At 36.3% G+C, this 20,527-nt stretch overlaps 1 protein-coding gene across 1 annotated transcript in view; it reads left to right on the top strand.

Annotated features, from left to right (window-relative positions):
* The first annotated feature begins 375 nt into the window (after window positions 1-375).
* LOC128210198 (nuclear hormone receptor HR96-like) overlaps window positions 376-20,527 on the top strand; it is a 164,193-nt gene continuing 144,041 nt past the window's right edge. The window contains exons 1-2 of the mRNA XM_052914386.1: window positions 376-435; window positions 11,102-11,207. The gene's annotated coding sequence lies outside the window, so the exon portion shown is untranslated. The remainder of the gene's footprint in view (window positions 436-11,101; window positions 11,208-20,527) is intronic.

The raw sequence follows: 20,527 nt of genomic DNA, 5'->3' as shown, positions 1-20,527 counted from the left end.
TGTCCTATACAGACCTGCATTTTCACTTATGGTGACACAGGAATAAGACAAATGCTGTGTTCATGTATTCTTGATGGGTTTTTTTGTAATAGTATATTTTATGAATTGCATTTGTATTTTCATTTGAAAATAGAAAGTAAGAACTTATTCTAGCAGTAAATAGGTGTTTTTTTCTCTCACCTTTTCCCCTCATTTAAATCGTGTTTTTTCTTCTTCTGGTAAATGAAGTTACACCGTCGAATACACAAGACTCCGGGATATGAAACCGATAATTTCTGAAAGTAGTGCTGCTTATTGAAAGGGGACGTAATTGCTGCTTTGGAGTTTTTAAGTATAGTGGCTCTTAGCCAGTCATAATTCGGTAGTGGTTTTGTTAAAAGTAGCTTCCGGTTAATGCTAATTTATCAATTAGCAGACTAATTAACGCAAAGTCAGGTAAATAAACCTTATTTTCCTTATTGTCCAGAAATGCATGCATTATTTTATCTTTAATCTGTTTTATTTTCCAAACTGTAAACAATTTGTTCACTCATTGTCGTTAAAGCGGCCTGTGAGAGGCGCAATTTAAACTGGGAGTACGTTTCGGACAAAGATTTCGGATAATAATATAATGTTTATCATTCAAATTATGAGTAAGGATATTACCTTATTCAAGACATTGACTTAAAATTCGAAAAAAAATAAAACAAAGGCAGAACACAACATCATTTTATATAAAGTATCATTTAAATTCATTAAAAGTTTCCTAACATGTAGGCGATCGACGGACAAGCCATGATCCAAGCGAACCACTGTCTAAGTGAACCATTTCATTACCCAAGTTAACCCCTACAGGCCTACACATTATATAGTGCACTGCTTTAATCATATTATAATTATGTGTAAAGTTGTGAACTATTGCTTTTAAGTGTTTAAATTGAAATAGACAATATGAAACAAATACTTGATCCGTCGATTAAGCTTATGTTTTTCATAAAATCAGTCAAATAAGAAATATGAAACAAATAGTTGATCCGTCGATTAAGCTTATGTTTTTCATAAAATCAGTCAAATTAAGAATCTGTTTTGTTAACTAGTGTCAGTATCTATAAAAGAAAATAAGGAAATGATGAAACATTTTATGGCCCAAACAATATATCTAAAGTCATTCCTCGGGTCAGAGCCTGGGAAATTTTATATCCTTAGTCTTGCTAAATACCTTGGTGATTTGACATTTGAATTTTCTTTTTTGTTGCAAACAAAAGTAATTTTAATGTGAATTTGGGCAATTAGAATTCTTAAAGCATGAAATGCAGACAGAAATCCCCCCCCCCCCCAAAAAAATAAAATAAAAAAATAAATAAACAAGAAAATGAAATAATCATCAGTAAATCGTGAAATATATAACTAAACATATACTAAACCAGGATGAAGACAATAAACACTTAAATCATAACCATGAGGTAGTCATCAGTGTAACACCAACCTATGAACTCTACTGTCCGTAGGAAAATCTACCGCTCTCCTGACGAAATATACTGGGTTTTTTTGCAAAAAAAAACAACATTAAAGGTAATGCCTTACAAGTGTCATATTCCAACTACAGTCGTCTGGCACACATTTCTGGAGGGCAAAGATAATACATGTAAACCATATGTCTGCCTTGATTCTGCAATTAGCTTTTGTTACCCCAAAAACAATACAATAGAATTACTTTTTTTTTTACAAATGTTTATAAATTTATTTATGAATTTTCCATCTTGTAAGTGCAATGAAGGTAAAATAATCAAATAAAGTGTACCTAAAACACAATAACTAAAGAAATTGCAGAATATGCGCATTCTGTAAAAACCTACCACTCTGGTCCCCAAAACACCTCTTTAATCTACCTCTCTGGCACATCCAGAGGTTCACATGTCTGGTCTGACCTGGACATGAAGCAAATATACATAAACAACATAAGAGTGCAATAATCATAAATATATGGCCCTTTTAAAGACACGCACAAGAGATATTTGCTGTCCTCGCAACAGTCCTCTACGAAAATATTTTAGTTTTCCCAAATTCCATCTCAAACCCATAGAAACAATACTGTATTAAATTTGATCAACCACTGATATCTATTTTCTGAAAAGAACATGCATATTTATCATGTTTTTAACTTTTATGATTCTGTTTGTTCAAAGCTTGAAATTGAATGTACCTTGACAATGTTGTTGAATACCTACTTGTACAAAGCATTCATGAACATGTCAGTCACTCAGAAATTTTATTGCATTTAAAGTATTTTTTATTATAGGAAGGAAGTAGGTTTCAAAAACTTTTGTGTATAGATTTATGGACATTTGAAATGTGAAACACCATTACCAAAAAATAAATAATTCATGAGCAATCTATATCATTCTGTCCATCAAAAAAGAAACAAGATTGTAACCACGCAAAGTATTATGCAAAAGAAATGTGCTCACACATATTTTCAAATCTTCTTTTACTTATAGTCACATAAAGTAGTTCAGGTAAGGTAAAATAAAAAATATACATGAGTCCAGGCAGTGACCAAACCGACCTTAAATTTACTGCCTATTTGGGCAGTAATAATACTCAAGTTCCATTAAGTGATAAACATTACAATGCGATAAACTATTTTACTTGGTGTTTTTCTTCATTCAATAAAACAGCCAAAATGAGGCACCAGCATTCAATAGAAGACTACATGTATGTATATCACAGTGATGACATGGTTAAACGGCTCCGGAAACTTTTGCATATTTTTAAAACCAAAGTTAATATTTACTAGCTATGTCGAGACAGATCTGAAAAATTGTCATGATGGCTGTCAGATATCAATGCAATTTAAAATGCAAGAAAAGTTTCACTTTTTGTTTTTAACCAATATTTGTTTCATTATTAGGATCATAGATAAAACATGTTTAGGCAAAGCTCACAATTAAAACATGATAGGTAATATGATGAGAAAAATGTATAAATTAATGAGGATATTTATTGAGTTCAGTTTAAAGTCATATTTTATTTCACGAGTGTCATGGGAATATGTATATTTGAAATATATACTTTTTCTATGCATCGGTGAGAAAAAATATTGTCTAACACTGGGCATTAACAAAATGTCTGTTTTATATGCCTATAATCAGAGATTTATAGGCACTCTAATCCATTTTTCTAAATTCCCATTTTTTGAAAATTCTTTAAATGCACAGTTTTAATTGTGGATGATTTTTTTACCTTGCCACAGTTAATTTTTTAAAAGTAGTTCTTGAACTTGATGTTTTCACTCTTGTTATTTCACTGATAAAAATCCATATATCACAGAAAAGCATAAAAAACCTCAAAATAGTAGAAGTAATGAAGTAATTTCTTGCACACCAAATGTTTTGCTTTTAAGATTTAAACTTTCCAGGATTATGGGTACATTGTAAGGGAGGTAATTTGCCAGTCAATAATTAAACTTGAAATGAAATTTGCCTCCCTTGGATTAAAATCTAAACGAATCTACATGAACCCCCCCCCCCCCCCATCCCCGAAAGAAAGCTTGTTTGTTATATTAAATTTTGTCTAATGTTTGCACTATTTTTTCTGAACTGTCTGAACATAATAACCCTTTCAAATAATACCAAAAAAGTATAGGGTCACCCATCTTTCAACATTTACATATTTGTGGGTTTAAATTACCCCAAGATGTCTCATTTCCACTTGTATTTGTTCAGACTGCAAATGCTTAACCTAACATTTATTACAGGAGTACATCATAAGTATGCATATCAGTTGCATGATAGGGCATAAATAAATAACATGCTTGAAATGATAAAATGCAAATTTGCGATGTACTTTTGTTATTGATCATATTGCGAGGCAGTTTGTATGGTAATTGTTTGCCACAGTCGTTAAATAGTGCCAAAACCACGCAGCCATAAAGTTTAGAATCTAGAATCTTGGCAGTAGTGGCTCCAGACCGGAGGCACCCTGCACATGCCCCCTCCATTCTGTTGTCATTTTAAGCTTACATGTCTGGTTTTCGAAGAAAAAAAGTTAAGGTATCCTGATAACCTTGGTTTCATTGTCAATGTCCCAAGACTTTAACCCTGGCTTTCCTTAAAACATGTTTCACATATTCTAATGAAATTTGGCGTGTAGGAAGTTCCATAAAATTTCTATGGCTGAAATATTTGCACTTTTACAAATAGGCAGTTTTGACCTTTTTTATTTATTTTTGTCTCAGAATTAAATCATTTTGGCATCAGAGCCTTCAATTAATTCATACAAGATAACTCACAATAGAACAGATCCCAATTGTTTGGTAAACTGCCGAAAATTGCATTTTGATCAATTTTCAAGAGTAAATATGAAAATTGTGATCTGCACTTTTGACAGCAGTCTAAATATATGACTGGTTTTCAGACATTTATGCAGAAATTGGCTCATTCAAACAAATAAAACAAAATGTAAAAACAATCAAACTGTGAGAGTGCAGCTTTAAGCCATTTTAAACTCAAAAATGTTTTAAGAAATTCACATGAAATATTTGTTTCTAGCGATACACATGGATATATGTATAGTGTGTCCCATAATTCTGCCTGAATATCTGTCAAGTTTTGTTCCTTGTTTATCTTAGAAAAACAGGCGAGCCTTGGCATGGCTTGCATTGCTCTTGTTTAAATGAATTACGTATATTAGACTGGTCAATGGCAGTCATATGCCCACCTAGTGTTGGGAATTGAACCAAATTTTGCCACCAGAGACTGAAAACCGGTCAGTGATAGATTAATACTTAAGTATTTTTATGTACATACATGTGCAGACACTTCTATTTTGCATTTTGGCCTCATTATCTCATAACTACATATTTATTAAGCACATCCTAACATGTCTTGTGGTTACGTTTTTTTTCTGCTTTCAGCCTTGATTAATTATATTAATTACAAATTAAAGTATATAAGGGGAAAATTAATTGGTGAAAAGTATCTATTTTAACCAAGTTTGTCTTGTTATCCAGACACATCAACAAACTTACTCTTTAGAACATATTTTCAATGATTGATCATAATGAAATCACAACAGAGTCTGTCATAGTAGCCTTTGTTGACCTTTTCGATTGATTTTTGATAATAATCAATCCAGGGACACATGCAACAGTACGCCCACCTAACATCTCCGCCCGGATCTGCCTCTGTTGTCTTGGTTTTACGGCCCCCTGGCATATTTTTTCCCAAGCTTGTTCCAGGAAGAATTTATTTGGCTCCCAGTTTTATGCCATTCTTGTGTATGGGTTTATGGCTTGAGCATACTGTGTGAAAATGAATTTCAAAGCAATAGATAATAAGGCAGGGTCTTAAACTGAGTAATAATCGACAGCTGTAATATGGCATAATACTGTGACTTTTTCAATGTCAAATTGTTGGCTGCTTTTTGTGGAGGGATTTTTTTTTATCTTAAGTCTTGAAAATACATCACTCGATCATGTACATATTATGGAAACTATCTTAGCATGCTTTTGAAGGCATTTTATTAACAAGCGTATAACAAAATATCATAATCAATCGAGATATGAATAAGAAGCGACTGTGTCAGAAAGCAAATAAAAAATTTAATTAGCAAAATCAAATAATGTTAATGTAGTCCCTCTCCAGTAGAACGTTTCGTTTCAAAATATATCTCGTTACAACAAATAATAAAAGGTTATGAAAATTTGCTCTTTGGGAAGATGTCAAAAGCCAATTCTGTTTAGAAAACAAATATTTTTTTCATTAATTTAGATTGTCTGTTCATGTAATTATGTGATAAGCTACTTGTAGCTCATGCACATATTAGTAAAATGTAGAACTTGATAGATTAGTTTGGCACATGCATTTTCAAAATTTTTGTGTCACTTGTGAATAATTAAAGTGATGGAATTGCACAACTGTTCCAATTTCCGCCTGTCTGAGGATTAAATTTCATTTAATCTTTCAAATCTAATATAGGATCATTTTGCTAGGATTTCACTTAAATTTTGTTATAAATTGTGGTTTACCAGATGAAGACGTTATCGCATAATTTTTAAAAGTTCTTTTATCTGGCGGCTCAAAGCAACATGATCTGTTTTTCATTTACATTGTGAATACAAAGGTTATAAGACACCGCTTAATAATCCAAGCATCGTTGACATGGCAGTATTTTATACTTAGGAGAGAAAAATATGTATTATTTTCATGTCCAGTGATTATAGTCATGCAACAAACAAACTTTAATGATAATACTTCTTATAAATTATGGTAACCAATTTATATATGCAGCATCCAAAAAAATTGTAGAAAAAAAAAATACACATGTATATATATTTAAGTATTTGAATGCCTTCGTTTCATTGTCTGGCATATGCACATCAAATGCATTGCCGTATTTGTGCAAAATATTTAATAACCATGGCCTAAAAATTAACCCAACATCCATTGAAGATATTATAATGAAACTTGGTAGACATGTTGCCAGACAGAGACAATATGCATGTATGTATAAGCCCCGTTGTTCCACTGGAATAAAACCATACATGCATGCATTGATGTCCACTCCTCGTCAGTCTTGTTCAAGTCAATTTTTTGTCTTCAAATACTTTTTTTTTCAAGTATGAATGTTTTACAAAGTTAGGTAAAAACTGCTATAACTTTGATTTGGCCTTGAAATGAGGTTTTTAGATTGAGGTAAAACTTGTGTATTGAATATCTGGAATTCATTTTACCTGGAAAAACAATGTTTTAAGTTTTCATAGTATCCTGCTTACTGATTAAAATAATGAGTAATGTCTGTCAAGGGTTTATTATAGGTAGTGACTGAGCGTTTCTACTTCTATTGCTTCACTATTATTTTCTGTTCTTCTGTGTTTCACTGTTATTTCATAAAGATGGCCTCTGTGACTTCAAAGTGAAGCTGCATTTTTTACTTTTTCAGAATTTTTACATCATTAAAACCATAAAGGCGAGCCGCATCTTACTGTAAAATGCCGAGTAAATAATCCAATGAGAAAATGGTGTTGTATCGTGTGACCAAAATGCCGAGCAATGATCGGACATCTCACAAACCTTCAGAAATTGTCACTACGAAAATTGTACCTTCGGCATTTCGTAAAATAAATGAGTGATCAAATTACTAAGATTTAAAACACTAAAATCCTTGCTACTGAAAACATGGGAGTTTGTAGCTTTGACAATTGGAAGTGGGACCATCAATATAATTTTTGAAAGTGGACCATATTTAAAATGGATATTCGATTGCGCAATATCTGATATACACTCAAAATGAAGTTGTTATCATAAGTACCCCCCAATGAAAGATTTTAGTGGAGGCCAAGATATAGTTTCGGCTTTGTAACACAGTTATTACCCTTTAAATGATAAAAAAAGCATAAATTTGTCTTTAAAGAGCCAATATTAGGTACCTAATAGGCAGAAATTAATGAAACTTTTTGAAGTGAGTATTACTATCACAAGTGTAATTGCCCTTTTAAATAGGTAATGAAAAAAGCTATAATACTTTGTATGTTTTAACTGGAAAGAAATTTATGAAACTTAATGAAATGTGCGTAAATTTTGTGTGATGGTGTGATTATATTTTTAGCAAGTTTCATAATTTTTATGAATTCGGTCAGTAAACACAAGCGTTATTGCCCTTTAATTAATGAACAATGCTCATATTTTTCCATTATATGTTACTAATTGATAGGAACCAGGCAAATTTACCTGACGTGCGTACAACCACACCACTAACCACGTGTTTTTTTGCAAAATAAATGTGTTGCGGCCGTGCTAGAGATTTCGTCATGGCGGTAAATCCAGGGATATATTTCATAATATCCAACGCAGTGCAGCATGTAACACCACACTTATCTGCTACTTCAACGTACGACTTCCTATTTTACGACCCTGCGGCATATTTCGGCGTCTGATGAGTTAAGCAGGGAATAATTCTTTCTTGTTCATTTCTTGGTTAAACCATGCGCTGTGACCTTTGAACGTGTTTGATCCCAGTCCGAAAGTCTTTAAATAGTATCATGTTGTCTGTTTTTTGGGTGTTATGTATGTTTTGTAGTTTATGCTATCATTTTCCAGTATAAGTGTATTGGGTACAGGTAAATATATTACAAAGAAATAGCCTTCAGAAAATTGAAAACAGCTACATGTATCTTAATTTCTGTTAATTCGCACTTTGCAGCGACGCGTAAGGCGTTGAATCGATGCAGGTCAAATTATAGTAATGAACTTGGGGTGCGATATGGTAAATATGGCAGGAAAAGTGAAATATAGATTAAATAAATAAGGTCCGCTGCAAGCAAAAATCAGGGAGCAACGCAAAATCTGAAAAAAACATGTGGTTGGTAGTGTATTAGTGCAATGGTGCAGTCACATGTTTAGTGCTGATTGAATCAATTCCATCAGAGTTACTGCCCTTAAATTTAGGAAATTATTACACTTGAAGTGATAACTGTTGTTATTGCTGAATATAACTCTATTAAATGAATATGATCAATACCATTAAGAAATTGTGAGTTAAAGCATCTCATACTGATGTTTTTACCCAACCCATATTCGTTTTGTGTTTTAGAACAATTTTGCCAGCATTTTATTATTAAATTGGAATCTTGAAATGATAAGTAGAAGATAAACATGGTGCATGGTCTTAATTAGGGCAGATTAGATGCCACTACCAAAAAAGGACAGGGTTTAGCACCATTCAATATCTGTTTATCCCATTAGTATCAACAATAATAAGTCAAGATATGTGTTAAATTTACACAGCCTTAATTGGCGTTTGCCGGGAACGTCTTTGCTCTTCTTCGTAATTATATTTTAATATTATTATGTTAACTTCAGATTAAACTCTTTCAAAAGAAGAAGAGATGTTATATCTCGCCTAAATGTATTGCAGGTTGATATCACTGTTTTCAATTCTTATCATGTAACTCATACATGTCAATCTTAATTTGTAGAGTTACTTAAATCTAACAGCTGAGTCTAAAATTGGGGAAACTAGGTCATTGTAAGTCTTATTTCAAGAACATAAATTAAGTAATAGTTATGGCACCTGCGAGTTGAGTGTTGCGACTTTACAGGAGCACTTTAGCCAAATGTATAATTTCAATGATATAAGTGCTGACCATGCTCACTATGTTGTCAAGAACAATGTCCACTTGACATAAGCGTGCCATATATATTAACATTGAAAGTTATCTGCTCTGGAGTTTTAGAACAGTTATGCCTAATAAAGTAATTTTCAATGTTCCGATATAAGTTAATGTGTAGACAAAAAAAAAGAATGCTGCCTCAGATATTTTTCAAGCCGGAGTTATTTTCCCTGTTGTAAAGGTACTTTGCCATACAGTCACTCTTTGTTAAACTTCCCCTATTAAATTAATGGTCAGACTATCATGAAATGTGGTTGACCTGCTGCTGTTACTTGCTTTTCATGACTTGTTTTAGGACAGTATATCAATAAGAAACACATGCACTTTTGCTATTTTAAGCATTTTATGTTAAAAGTGAACCATGCATTGTAAAATATTTTAATGTGTGTGATTTTGGTTTATCTGTCTTTCTTCTTTGAGGGCCTACGCATGATGCACTTTAAGACCACTTTTTTTGAGATGTCCTCATTAAGAGATGTCGTAAAATCTTATCATTATGTTTCTAATGTTAACCTTGACACTTACAGCTAAAGTCTGTTTACTGTGAAAATACTGACTTTGTCATATCACTCAATGACAACCTCACTGTTCTTGGCTCTTCTGACCTTCATAAGTATGTTATGTGCCACTGCTTATTGACAAAGGGACTAGACACCAGATGATCTCTTTGCAAGAAAATAAGAAAACAGTGAAAAACATAAAATTGATATCGTTGTGTCCGACGCATTGAATTTTACTTACTGATGTATCACATCGCTACGACACATGCATCTTTCGTGTTTCTTTTTTCCAATTCGAAAACCAGTGGTCTGTCTACCACGTAAATCCCAGTAAATTTGAAAATAGGATGGTAATATTTATCTGTACTAATCACGTGACTTTCACATGCTAAATATCCTCACTATGTATAAACCTTGAAATGATCATAATATGCGCTTTTTTTAAACTGGTAAACTCAGCTAAGACAGCAGTAAAATATTCTTTTAATCATGTAAAATGATCATTTATCGGCCTCCGAGCAGCTCATTTTGACAATTCTATATTAAAGTTAAATTCTAATGCCAGGTGACTGAATGTAAATTCAGTATCTTTTTAAATGGACTATCGCATAGTCAGAGTGATGTCAGATGATCGATTTAAATTGAAAATATTGATTGGTTTGGCCTGAAATCGGCAACAATTGATGTTATTTGGTCATAATCGATTATTGATTTAACCGTGTAGTAGTTTTCTTCTTTCCTCTTGATATTTGCGTAATTTTCAGTTCTTAGTTCATTTATGTATAATTCGAATATTTCAGTTGTTATTGTAAACAAAACAGCTGAAAGCAACAAAAACACTAAATAACTTAAAACATTAACACATAACATAAGCATTAAGTTAAGGAATACGAGTTATTGTACAAGAATAAAACAATTATTAAGGTATTGTCGAAAACCGATTGTTCTATTGATAAGTGGTTACTTAAGTGAAACCAATTATCGATAGTCAAACTGGAACCGATTCCCAACACTAATAAGTAATGAATACTTATATATAAAATAAATGGACGAAAAAACATAATAGAACAAGCTATTTCATTTTTGTTTTTTGTTCTGTATTTCAACTTGATCTGGATAATGCTTAAATAGCATTGACATGTACTTTGTTGAAAATAATTACTTTCCCATTTTCTAATGAGTTAAAATATAAATCTAGTTTGGCATTTAACATAGTTGTATAATAATTAAGATTGGTTGATTCATTTTATCACTAATATTATCAGAATTCAATTATAAATATCTGCCGTGCATTAATTTCTAATCTCCAGATCAGCTTATATGCATTTATTTTAATAATATTGCACATCAGACCATATAACTGGAGGTCTGTTTTTGCATAAAACATTTTCCAGGTTAATCATATTTGTCATTGTATTTTTGCAAATTCTTGTTGTATATAACTTTTCAGGAAAGCTCCGAGTTTGTGAGAAAGTTCCATTAGCTTCTATTATAGCGGAAAAGGAATCTTGTTGATGAGTTTTGCAGACCTGCGCCATCATTAAAAGAACAGCAAAGTAAGAAAACTGACACTAAATAACTGTGTTTTGCATCTAACATGTAAGTGAAAACCTAATCGCTACCTTACATCAGTAGCACTTTTCCAAAGCTGTTGAAAGTAGACATGGCATGTGTATGTTTTTTAGCTTGTGTAAGCTTTGGTTTTGTCAAACAGCTTTAGTTTAAGTTTTGTTGTAACCGGGTGAATTTTAAGGGTGTTATGCATCAGTCAATTGTAACCACGCCCCCCCCCCCCCCACACCACCACCACATTCACCCAGCACTGCGGGACCACCTGGAAGGTAAAAACACAGCCCATGTTCATGGCTTACCCCAGTATACCCCCAGACCGGGGGGCTGTGGTTACAATTGACTGGTGCATTAGTTGTATGTAATACCTTGTATGTAATAGGTATTTGGCCATAGACGACTAGAGAACAGTCATATGAACAATGACAATTCATATTTAGTTCTTTTAAATATTGGCAAGTGTTGGCCCTTGGTCGACTGGTAAAATGGAGATCCATTTGACTAGTGTTGCAGGCGTCGACTGAATGGACTGGTAAAATATATAGGCATTGGACAAGCGTTCCAGGCATGAACTTGATGGACTGGTAAAATTGACTGTGTTCAACAAGCTTTCCAGACGTCCTCTTGATGGACTGGTAAAATGGACAGGCATGTTCCAAATGTGGACAAGTGTAGGCATTCCAGGTGTCCTCTTGATGGACTGGTTCAATTTACAGGTGATGGACAAGTGTTCCAGGTGTTCCTTGATGGGCTGATAACATGAGCTGATTAAACGTACAGGTATTGAACAGGCATTCCAGGCCTCTTCTTGATGGACTGGTAAAAAGGCATTGGACAAGCATTCCAGGTGTCCCCTTGATAGACTGGTAAAATGGAAAGGTGTTGGACAAGGGTTTCAGGTGTCCACATGATGGAGATGTAAAATGGTGCAACGTAGACAGGTGTTCCAGACATCTACTAGTGGAACTCTTGTTTTGAGATTACTTTCCCCGGTGTTTTCAAAAGATTTTACAGCCCGAATGCTACCACTGATAAGCAGTTTGGTTAATGTCAAAGGAAGAGGAACATTTTTTGTTGCTGTTTCATAGCAAACTGTTACAGTATAGATAATTCTCATTGTCCCCAGAATTATTGCTTGTTCAATGTCTGTTAAGAGGACTCCTGGAATGCCTGTCCAATGCCTTTATACCATGTCAATCAAGAGGAGGCATTGTACAGATTTGTAAAATCATTCTGAAACCATGAATCAATCATGCCATGGCATCCATGTGTTTACAGAATGTATGAAAGAATATTGCCTACCTTAAAGGCAAATATCATTGTTGTTATTCTTCTAAGGACAGCAGTATTTCACCCACCACTGATACAGACCTTCATTTTGATTTATCAAGATTTCTTTTTATGCCCCCACAGGCAGGCATGTAGTAATCAGACTGTCTGATCCTCCATCCCTATGGTCCCCTAAGGCCTGGAGACGAGTTGACATCCACTCCATCTTGCAATCACTTATCATTTCTATGATCATAATTTGCTGTTTAAAAAAAAATCAGGTTAATAATTCCGAACTTCATTGGAAGGTTGGGTAGGTCGTCATGAAAATATGTCACATACTCAATACATACAACTGCCCATACAGGTCCAAATACTAATAGTTAGGGCTTTTGGGGGCATTTATCATGTTAATGTGACAGCTCTTGTTTATAAATTAATGGACTCAGCTTATTGCCTATGACTTGCAAACAAGTTAATCTACAACTATATTTTTATCAGGGCCTCACCAGTATTCCACAATTATAAACATTAAACTTGTTCATATCTTTCACTGAAAACTATGTATACACTACATTTCACAAGATATAGAATGAACATCAATCTTAGTGGTATTTGCATATAAATACTATTAAAAGTGGCAGGTATTTGGAATTGACAAAAACTTGCCTTTGGCAAAAAATTGTATTAATCTGTCTCTTGCACATCCTTTTCTTAAAGGGGCATTGTCAGCTTTTTATTTGTAATCAAAAATAAAACTTGTTTTTAAACATATCAAGATGATGAATTAAGTTATGAAATTAATTTAAAAAAAATGATTATAACAGAAATTAAGACAGTAAGATTATTGTTTTGTGTATGCATTAGCAATATGTCTGCAGTTGAACACCATATCCATTAGACCACAGAAGAGGCAGATGTCTGCAGTTGGGCACCTTATCCATTAGACCACAGTAGAGGCAGATGTCTGCAGTTGGGCACCTTTTCCATTAGCCCATAGTGGAGGCAGATGACTGCAGTTGGGCACCTTATCCATTAGACCACAGTGGAGGCAGATGTCTGCAGTTGGGCACCTTATTCATTAGACCACAGTAGAGGCAGATGTCTGCAGTTGGACACCTTTTCCATTAGCCCATAGTGGAGGCAGATGACTGCAGTTGGGCACCTTATCCATCAGACCACAGTAGAGGCAGATGTCTGCAGTTGGACACCTTTTCCATTAGCCCATAGTGGAGGCAGATGACTGCAGTTGGGCACCTTATCCATCAGACCACAGTAGAGGCAGATGTCTGCAGTTGGACACCTTTTCCATTAGCCCATAGTGGAGGCAGATGACTGCAGTTGGACACCTTATCCATCAGACCACAGTAGAGGCAGATGTCTGCAGTTGGACACCTTTTCCATTAGCCCATAGTGGAGGCAGATGACTGCAGTTGGGCACCTTATCCATCAGACCACAGTAGAGGCAGATGTCTGCAGTTGGACACCTTTTCCATTAGACCACAGTGGAGGCAGATGTCTGCAGTTGGGCACCTTATCCATTAGACCACAGTAGAGGCAGATGTCTGCAGTTGGACACCTTTTCCATTAGCCCATAGTGGAGGCAGATGTCTGCAGTTGGGCACTTTATCCATTAGACCACTGTGGAGGCAGATGTCTGCAGTTGGGCACCTTATCCATTAGACCACAGTAGAGTCAGATGTCTGCAGTTGGGCACTTAATCCATTAGCCCATAGTGGAGGCAGATGTCTGCAGTTGGGCACTTTATCCATTAGACCACAGTGGAGGCAGATGTCTGCAGTTGGGCACCTTATCCATTAGACCACAGTAGAGTCAGATGTCTGCAGTTGGGCACTTAATCCATTAGACCACAGTGGAGGCAGATGTCTGCAGTTGGGCACCTTATCCATTAGACCACAGTAGAGTCAGTTTCTGCAGTTCACTGGGCACCTTATCCATTAGACCACAGTGGAGGCAGATGTCTGCAGTTGGGCACCTTATCCATTAGACCACAGTGGAGGCAGATGTCTGCAGTTGGGCACCTTATCCATTAGACCACAGTAGAGTCAGTTTCTGCAGTTGGGCACCTTATCCATTAGACAACAGTAGAGGCAGATGTCTGCAGTTGGGCACCTTATCCATTAGACCATAGTTGAGTCAGATGTCTGCAGTTGGGCACCTTATCCATTAGACCACAGTGGAGGCAGATGTCTGCAGTTGGGCACCTTATCCATTAGACAACAGTAGAGGCAGATGTCTGCAGTTGAGAACCTTATCCATTAGACCACAGTGGAGGCAGATGTCTGCAGTTGGGCACCTTATCCATTAGCCCATAGTGGAGGCAGATGACTGCAGTTAGGCACCTTATCCATTAAACAACAGTTGAGTCAGATGTCTGCAGTTGGGCACCTTATCCATTAGACAACAGTAGAGGCAGATGTCTGCAGTTGGGCACCTTATCCATTAGACCACAGTGGAGGCAGATGTCTGCAGTTGGGCACCTTATCCATTAGCCCATAGTGGAGGCAGATGACTGCAGTTAGGCACCTTATCCATTAAACAACAGTTGAGTCAGATGACTGCAGTTGGGCACCTTATCCATTAGACCACAGTGGAGGCAGATGTCTGCAGTTGGGCACCTTATCCATTAGCCCATAGTGGAGGCAGATGACTGCAGTTGGGCACCTTATCCATTAAACAACAGTAGAGGCAGATGTCTGCAGTTGGGCACCTTATCCATTAGACCACAGTGGAGGCAGATGTCTGCCGTTGGGCACCTTATCCATTAGACCATAGTTGAGTCAGATGTCTGCAGTTAGGCACCTTATCCATTAAACAACAGTTGAGTCAGATGTCTGCAGTTGGGCACCTTATCCATTAGACCACAGTACACAGTAGAGGCAGTTGTCTGCAGTTGGGCACCTTATCCATTTGACCACAGTAGAGTCAGTTTCTGCAGTTCACTGGGCACCTTATTTATTAGACCACAGTAGAGTCAGATGTCTGCAGTTGGGCACCTTATTCATTAGACACAGTTGAGTCAGATGTCTGCAGTTGGGCACCTTATACATTAGACCACAGTAGAGTCAGATGTCTGCAGTTGGGAACCTTATTCATTAGACCACAGTTGAGTCAGATGTCTGCAGTTGGGCACCTTATCCATTAGAACACAGTTGAGTCAGATGTCTGCAGTTGGGCACCTTATTTATTAGACCACAGTAGAGTCAGAGTCTGCAGTTGGGCACCTTATTCATTAGACAACAGTAGAGGCAGATGTCTGCAGTTGGGCACCTTATTCATTAGACCAAAGTTGAGTCAGATGTCTGCAGTTGGGCACCTTATCCATTAGACCACAGTTGAGTCAGATGTCTGCAGTTGGGCACCTTATTCATTAGACCACAGTTGAGTCAGATGTCTGCAGTTGGGCACCTTATCCATTAGACCACAGTTGAGTCAGATGTCTGCAGTTGAGAACCTTATTCATTAGACCACTGTTGAGTCAGATGTCTGCAGTTGGGCACCTTATCCATTAGACCACAGTTGAATCAGATGTCTGCAGTTGGGCACCTTATCCATTAGACCACAGTAGAGTCAGATGTCTGCAGTTGGGAACCTTAATCATTAGACCACTGTTGAGTCAGATGTCTGCAGTTGGGAACCTTATCCATTAGACCACAGTTGAGTCAGATGTCTGCAGTTGGGCACCTTATCCATTAGACCACAGTTGAGTCAGATGTCTGCAGTTGGGAACCTTATTCATTAGACCACTGTTGAGTCAGATGTCTGTAGTTGGGCACCTTATCCATTAGACCACAGTTGAGTCAGATGTCTGCAGTTGGGCACCTTATCCGTTAGACCACTGTTGAGTCAGATGTCTGCAGTTGGGCACCTTATCCATTAGACCACTGTTGAGTCAGATGTCTGCAGTTGGGCACCTTATCCATTAGACCACTGTTGAGTCAGATGTCTGCAGTTGGGCACCTTATCCATTAGACCACAGTTGAGTCTGATGTCTGCAGTTGGGCACCTTATCCATTAGACCACAGTAGAGGCAGATGTCTGCAGTTGGGCACCTTATCCATTAGACCACAGTTGAGTCAGATGTCTGCAGTTGGGCACCTTATCCATTTGACCAAAGTTGAGTCAGATGTCTGCAGTTGGGCACATTATCCATTAGACCACAGTAGAGGCAGATGTCTGCAGTTGGGCACCTTTTCCATTCAACCACAGCAGGGGCAGATGTCTGCAGTTTGGCACCTTATCTGTTCGACCACAGCAGGGGCAGGTGTCAGCAGTTGGGCACCTTATCCGTTCGACCACAGTAGAGGCAGATGCCAGCCGTTGGGCACCTTATCTGTTCGACCACAGCAGGGGCAGATGTCAGCAGTTGGGCACCTTATCCGTTCGACCACAGTAGAGGCAGATGCCAGCAGTTGGGCACCTTATCCGTTCGACCACAGTAGAGGCAGATGCCAGCAGTTTGGCACCTTATCCGTTCAACCACAGTAGAAGCAGATGCCAGCAGTTGGGCACCTTATCCGTTCGACCACAGTAGAAGCAGATGCCAGCAGTTGGGCACCTTATCCGTTCGACCACAGTAGAAGCAGATGCCAGCAGTTGGGCACCTTATCCGTTCGACCACAGTAGAAGCAGATGCCAGCAGTTGGGCACCTTATCCGTTCGACCACAGTAGAAGAAGATGCCAGCAGTTGGGCACCTTATCCGTTCGACCACAGTAGAAGCAGATGCCAGCGGTTGGGCCCCTTATTCATTAGACCTTAGTAGAATCATTATGGTCTTGATGAGTTTTACAAATAAAAAATCAACATTGAAATGAAAGTTTTTATTGCACACCTTAATATTAACAAATGAACTTGTGAAAGCTGACAATGCCCCTTTAAATGTATGTTACATTAATGTATTTTGTTGACCATGGTGTTTATTTTCCTCATTATCAATGCAAACAGTGATGTATTAACATGTTATACAATCATTATCAAACATCCTGTTACAGCAAAATGTCAAAATTAAGGACAGTAATTATTGCACATTCCTTGCGTTATATCATAAGAGAAAAAACATGGAATTAAATCTATTTTTGTACCATCCTTTCAACAAATCAAGGCTCATTTTACAGTTATTTCAGATGGTTATCATGATTTTATCATATTATGAATGTACAATTAGTTTCCAATATCAAGCATGTCTGTGTCAGGTATTAAAGGGACTCATATACATTTTGTAGGGCCATACATCAAAAAACCTAATTTGTGTGAAAATGTGAACATAATGCTTGTTTCAACAATAAAACTTTATCAAAAGTTAATGTAAGAATTTAGATTAATGTTAATAAGTTATGAAAATGTGATAGGAAATGCTCTACTTTGCTGACAATTAGTAATGCTTGGGGGTTCAGGATTGAAAACCCCAAAATCACCTTATTGTGTCAAAAGTTTGGCATGCAGGTAACCTCCGAGTCCCCTTGTTTGGTCTACTAAATTGAGAAACCTTAAAGTCCAGTATTGGGTAATGTCAAGTGTAGTATATGGGTAACCCTCAAGTCTCCTGGTTTGGTTATAAAACAGAAAATGTGGGGAAATTGTCAAGTGTCCGAGTAAGTTAAACACTAAATATTTTACAATGATTGTGAAGAAAGTTATGATAACTTATACTAAGTCACTCTCTTTGGCACGATGTTGCGCAAGAGTGTGGTGTTGTGTTGTTGGGGAAACCAAAGTACCCGGAGAAATCCACTTGTCCAGCTTGGTGACCACTTACCAAACTCATAAATGCCTGCAGGCCACAAATGGAACCCGGGTTGCCTTGGTAAGAAGCGAGTGCACTAACCACTGTGCTAACCGTTCAACTGAGTTGATAATCAAGCAGGGAATGCTGGGTAACTTCCCAATCAAATGGTTTGGTTAACAAGCCTAGCATGTGGGTTAACCCACAAGCCCATTGTTTGTTCAGCAAACCTCCAAGTCTTCTTGTGGAGGTTCCAGGCCTCCATGCCTCATTTGTTTTTTTTTTAGAGATTTTATATCAGGCAATTATGACAAAGTGAAAACCACAGTATGTAAAAGAAACTGAATGTAAGGAAACAACCACGCAAGGGTAAAATGACTGTTTAAAAAAAGGTTTGATAAATGCCAAAAGCAAACCTTAACAACAAATGATCAGTTAATTTTAAGTAATGATCAAAGGCAAAGAAATATTACTATTTTGGAAAAGGAAGAAATTAATAATATTCATTCCATTTTCTTAGTGTCTGAACTTTATCATAGCTGATAGTGTTAAGCAGAAGTTTTTAAAAGACTTTGGAGGAGGTAAATTTAATTGACAGTATTACAGTATGACATGACAGTGTATCATTAGAATATGATCAATCATGACATAAAATAATTCTGTATAATGAAAAAGTTAGAGGTTTTCATACCAAAATATATGTGAATACATTTTTTCGTACTTGAGTCTGAAAATACTTTTAAATTTCGCCAACTTAAACCTGCTAAAAAATCCCCCTGAATACTACCAAAATCCCCCTAAATTTCAGCCTTTCTGAATAAATCCCCCTGAATGGTCTCCAGAATATATGGCATGTATGCATTTGGACAACAAATAAGCGTGCATGTTAGTAAGCATGGTCAGTACACAACATTGTATAATACAAAAATATAGTATTTTTTCCTCATATATTAATTATATTTCTGGTAAAGCATGAAGCAAACAATGACAAGTTATTAGGTACTGTGGTAGTATATAACTCTGGAACAATTAAGCGTTTTTCATCTTCTACCAAGTTGAATGAGACAGTCAGACTTTGGTATCTGTGAATCAGAATAAAAACTGCACATTTTCAAGAGTAACTCAGGATGAGATGACAAGTTTTTTGCACTGGAGGAATGCTTGAAATGGCAGACACAATTAATACTGTTATTAACAGTATAAAGAAGGGATTTTTGTATGAAGAAAGGAGTTGTCTGCCTTGCCTGGATTAAAGCCAGGTAAAGAATTGCATGTGAAATCTGGTTATGTAGAATAATACAGGAGACAAATCACATTTATGATGCACAGGGCTATTAAATGGGCTGAAATGAGGCTGTTTCCCAATTGCCAAAAATTCCCATAATTGAACATTCTTTGTTTTGAATATGATAAAAAAGGAGATAATTACAAAATTGGTTAAATTTAAGAACACTTCAAGAAAATAGGTTATGAAAAATAGCGAAATTGTACTAAGTTAGCAGTTGTTATAGCGATTACATGATGAATAAAAAAAAAAATTATGTAATAATTTGATTAAACTTTTTTCCTGTGAACTAGTGATGTTCCGATGATCGATATAAGCGAAAACTGATTGGTTGGGCCAGAAATTGATGACAATCAACTATATTTGGTAATAATCGATCATCCATTCAACTCAAAGTTGATTAACTTCTTTCCTCTTGTTATTTTGTTTGATTCACATTCAGAAGTGTTCAGTTCTTATTGTTAATAATTTGGCTGATTCTGAAGCCATCAAGAAGATGAAATATTTCCGTACATATAAATAAAACAAAACACAACCACATATCTAAATAACTTCAAACATACACATAACATAGCATAGGTAGCAATTATGATTTAGTGTAAAAGATTAAAACTACAATAAAGGTATTGTCAGAAACCGATTGTACTATCGATAATTGGATACTAGAGTGGAATGCATTATCAAGAGTCAAACTGGAACCGATTCCCAAAACTGTAACTGTGAGCTATTGATCTTACCAATACCAAGGATTGGAGTTATGGGTATGATCGTCGATCTTTCAGCCATGCGTTTTGCAACCTGTCTTTGATTGGTCGACAACATATCGGCAACTGTTCACTGCAGATAAGGCAATGGGCTCTTGAAACTGGTGGAGTCTGATAGGTGACTTAGGTGAGTTGCCTCTAAACGAGCACTATAACACGTCGGAAACCTCTAGATCTTCAATTGTCATTTGTTTAGGTCGCACTGCATGCAGTGTACATGTTGGTCACCATAACAGTTATAGAG

This window comes from Mya arenaria, chromosome 12 (assembly GCF_026914265.1).
Source record: "Mya arenaria isolate MELC-2E11 chromosome 12, ASM2691426v1".
Lineage (NCBI taxonomy): Eukaryota > Metazoa > Mollusca > Bivalvia > Myida > Myidae > Mya > Mya arenaria.
Note: the sequence above shows the minus strand (reverse complement) of the source record. Positions and strands in the feature narration are given on the sequence as shown.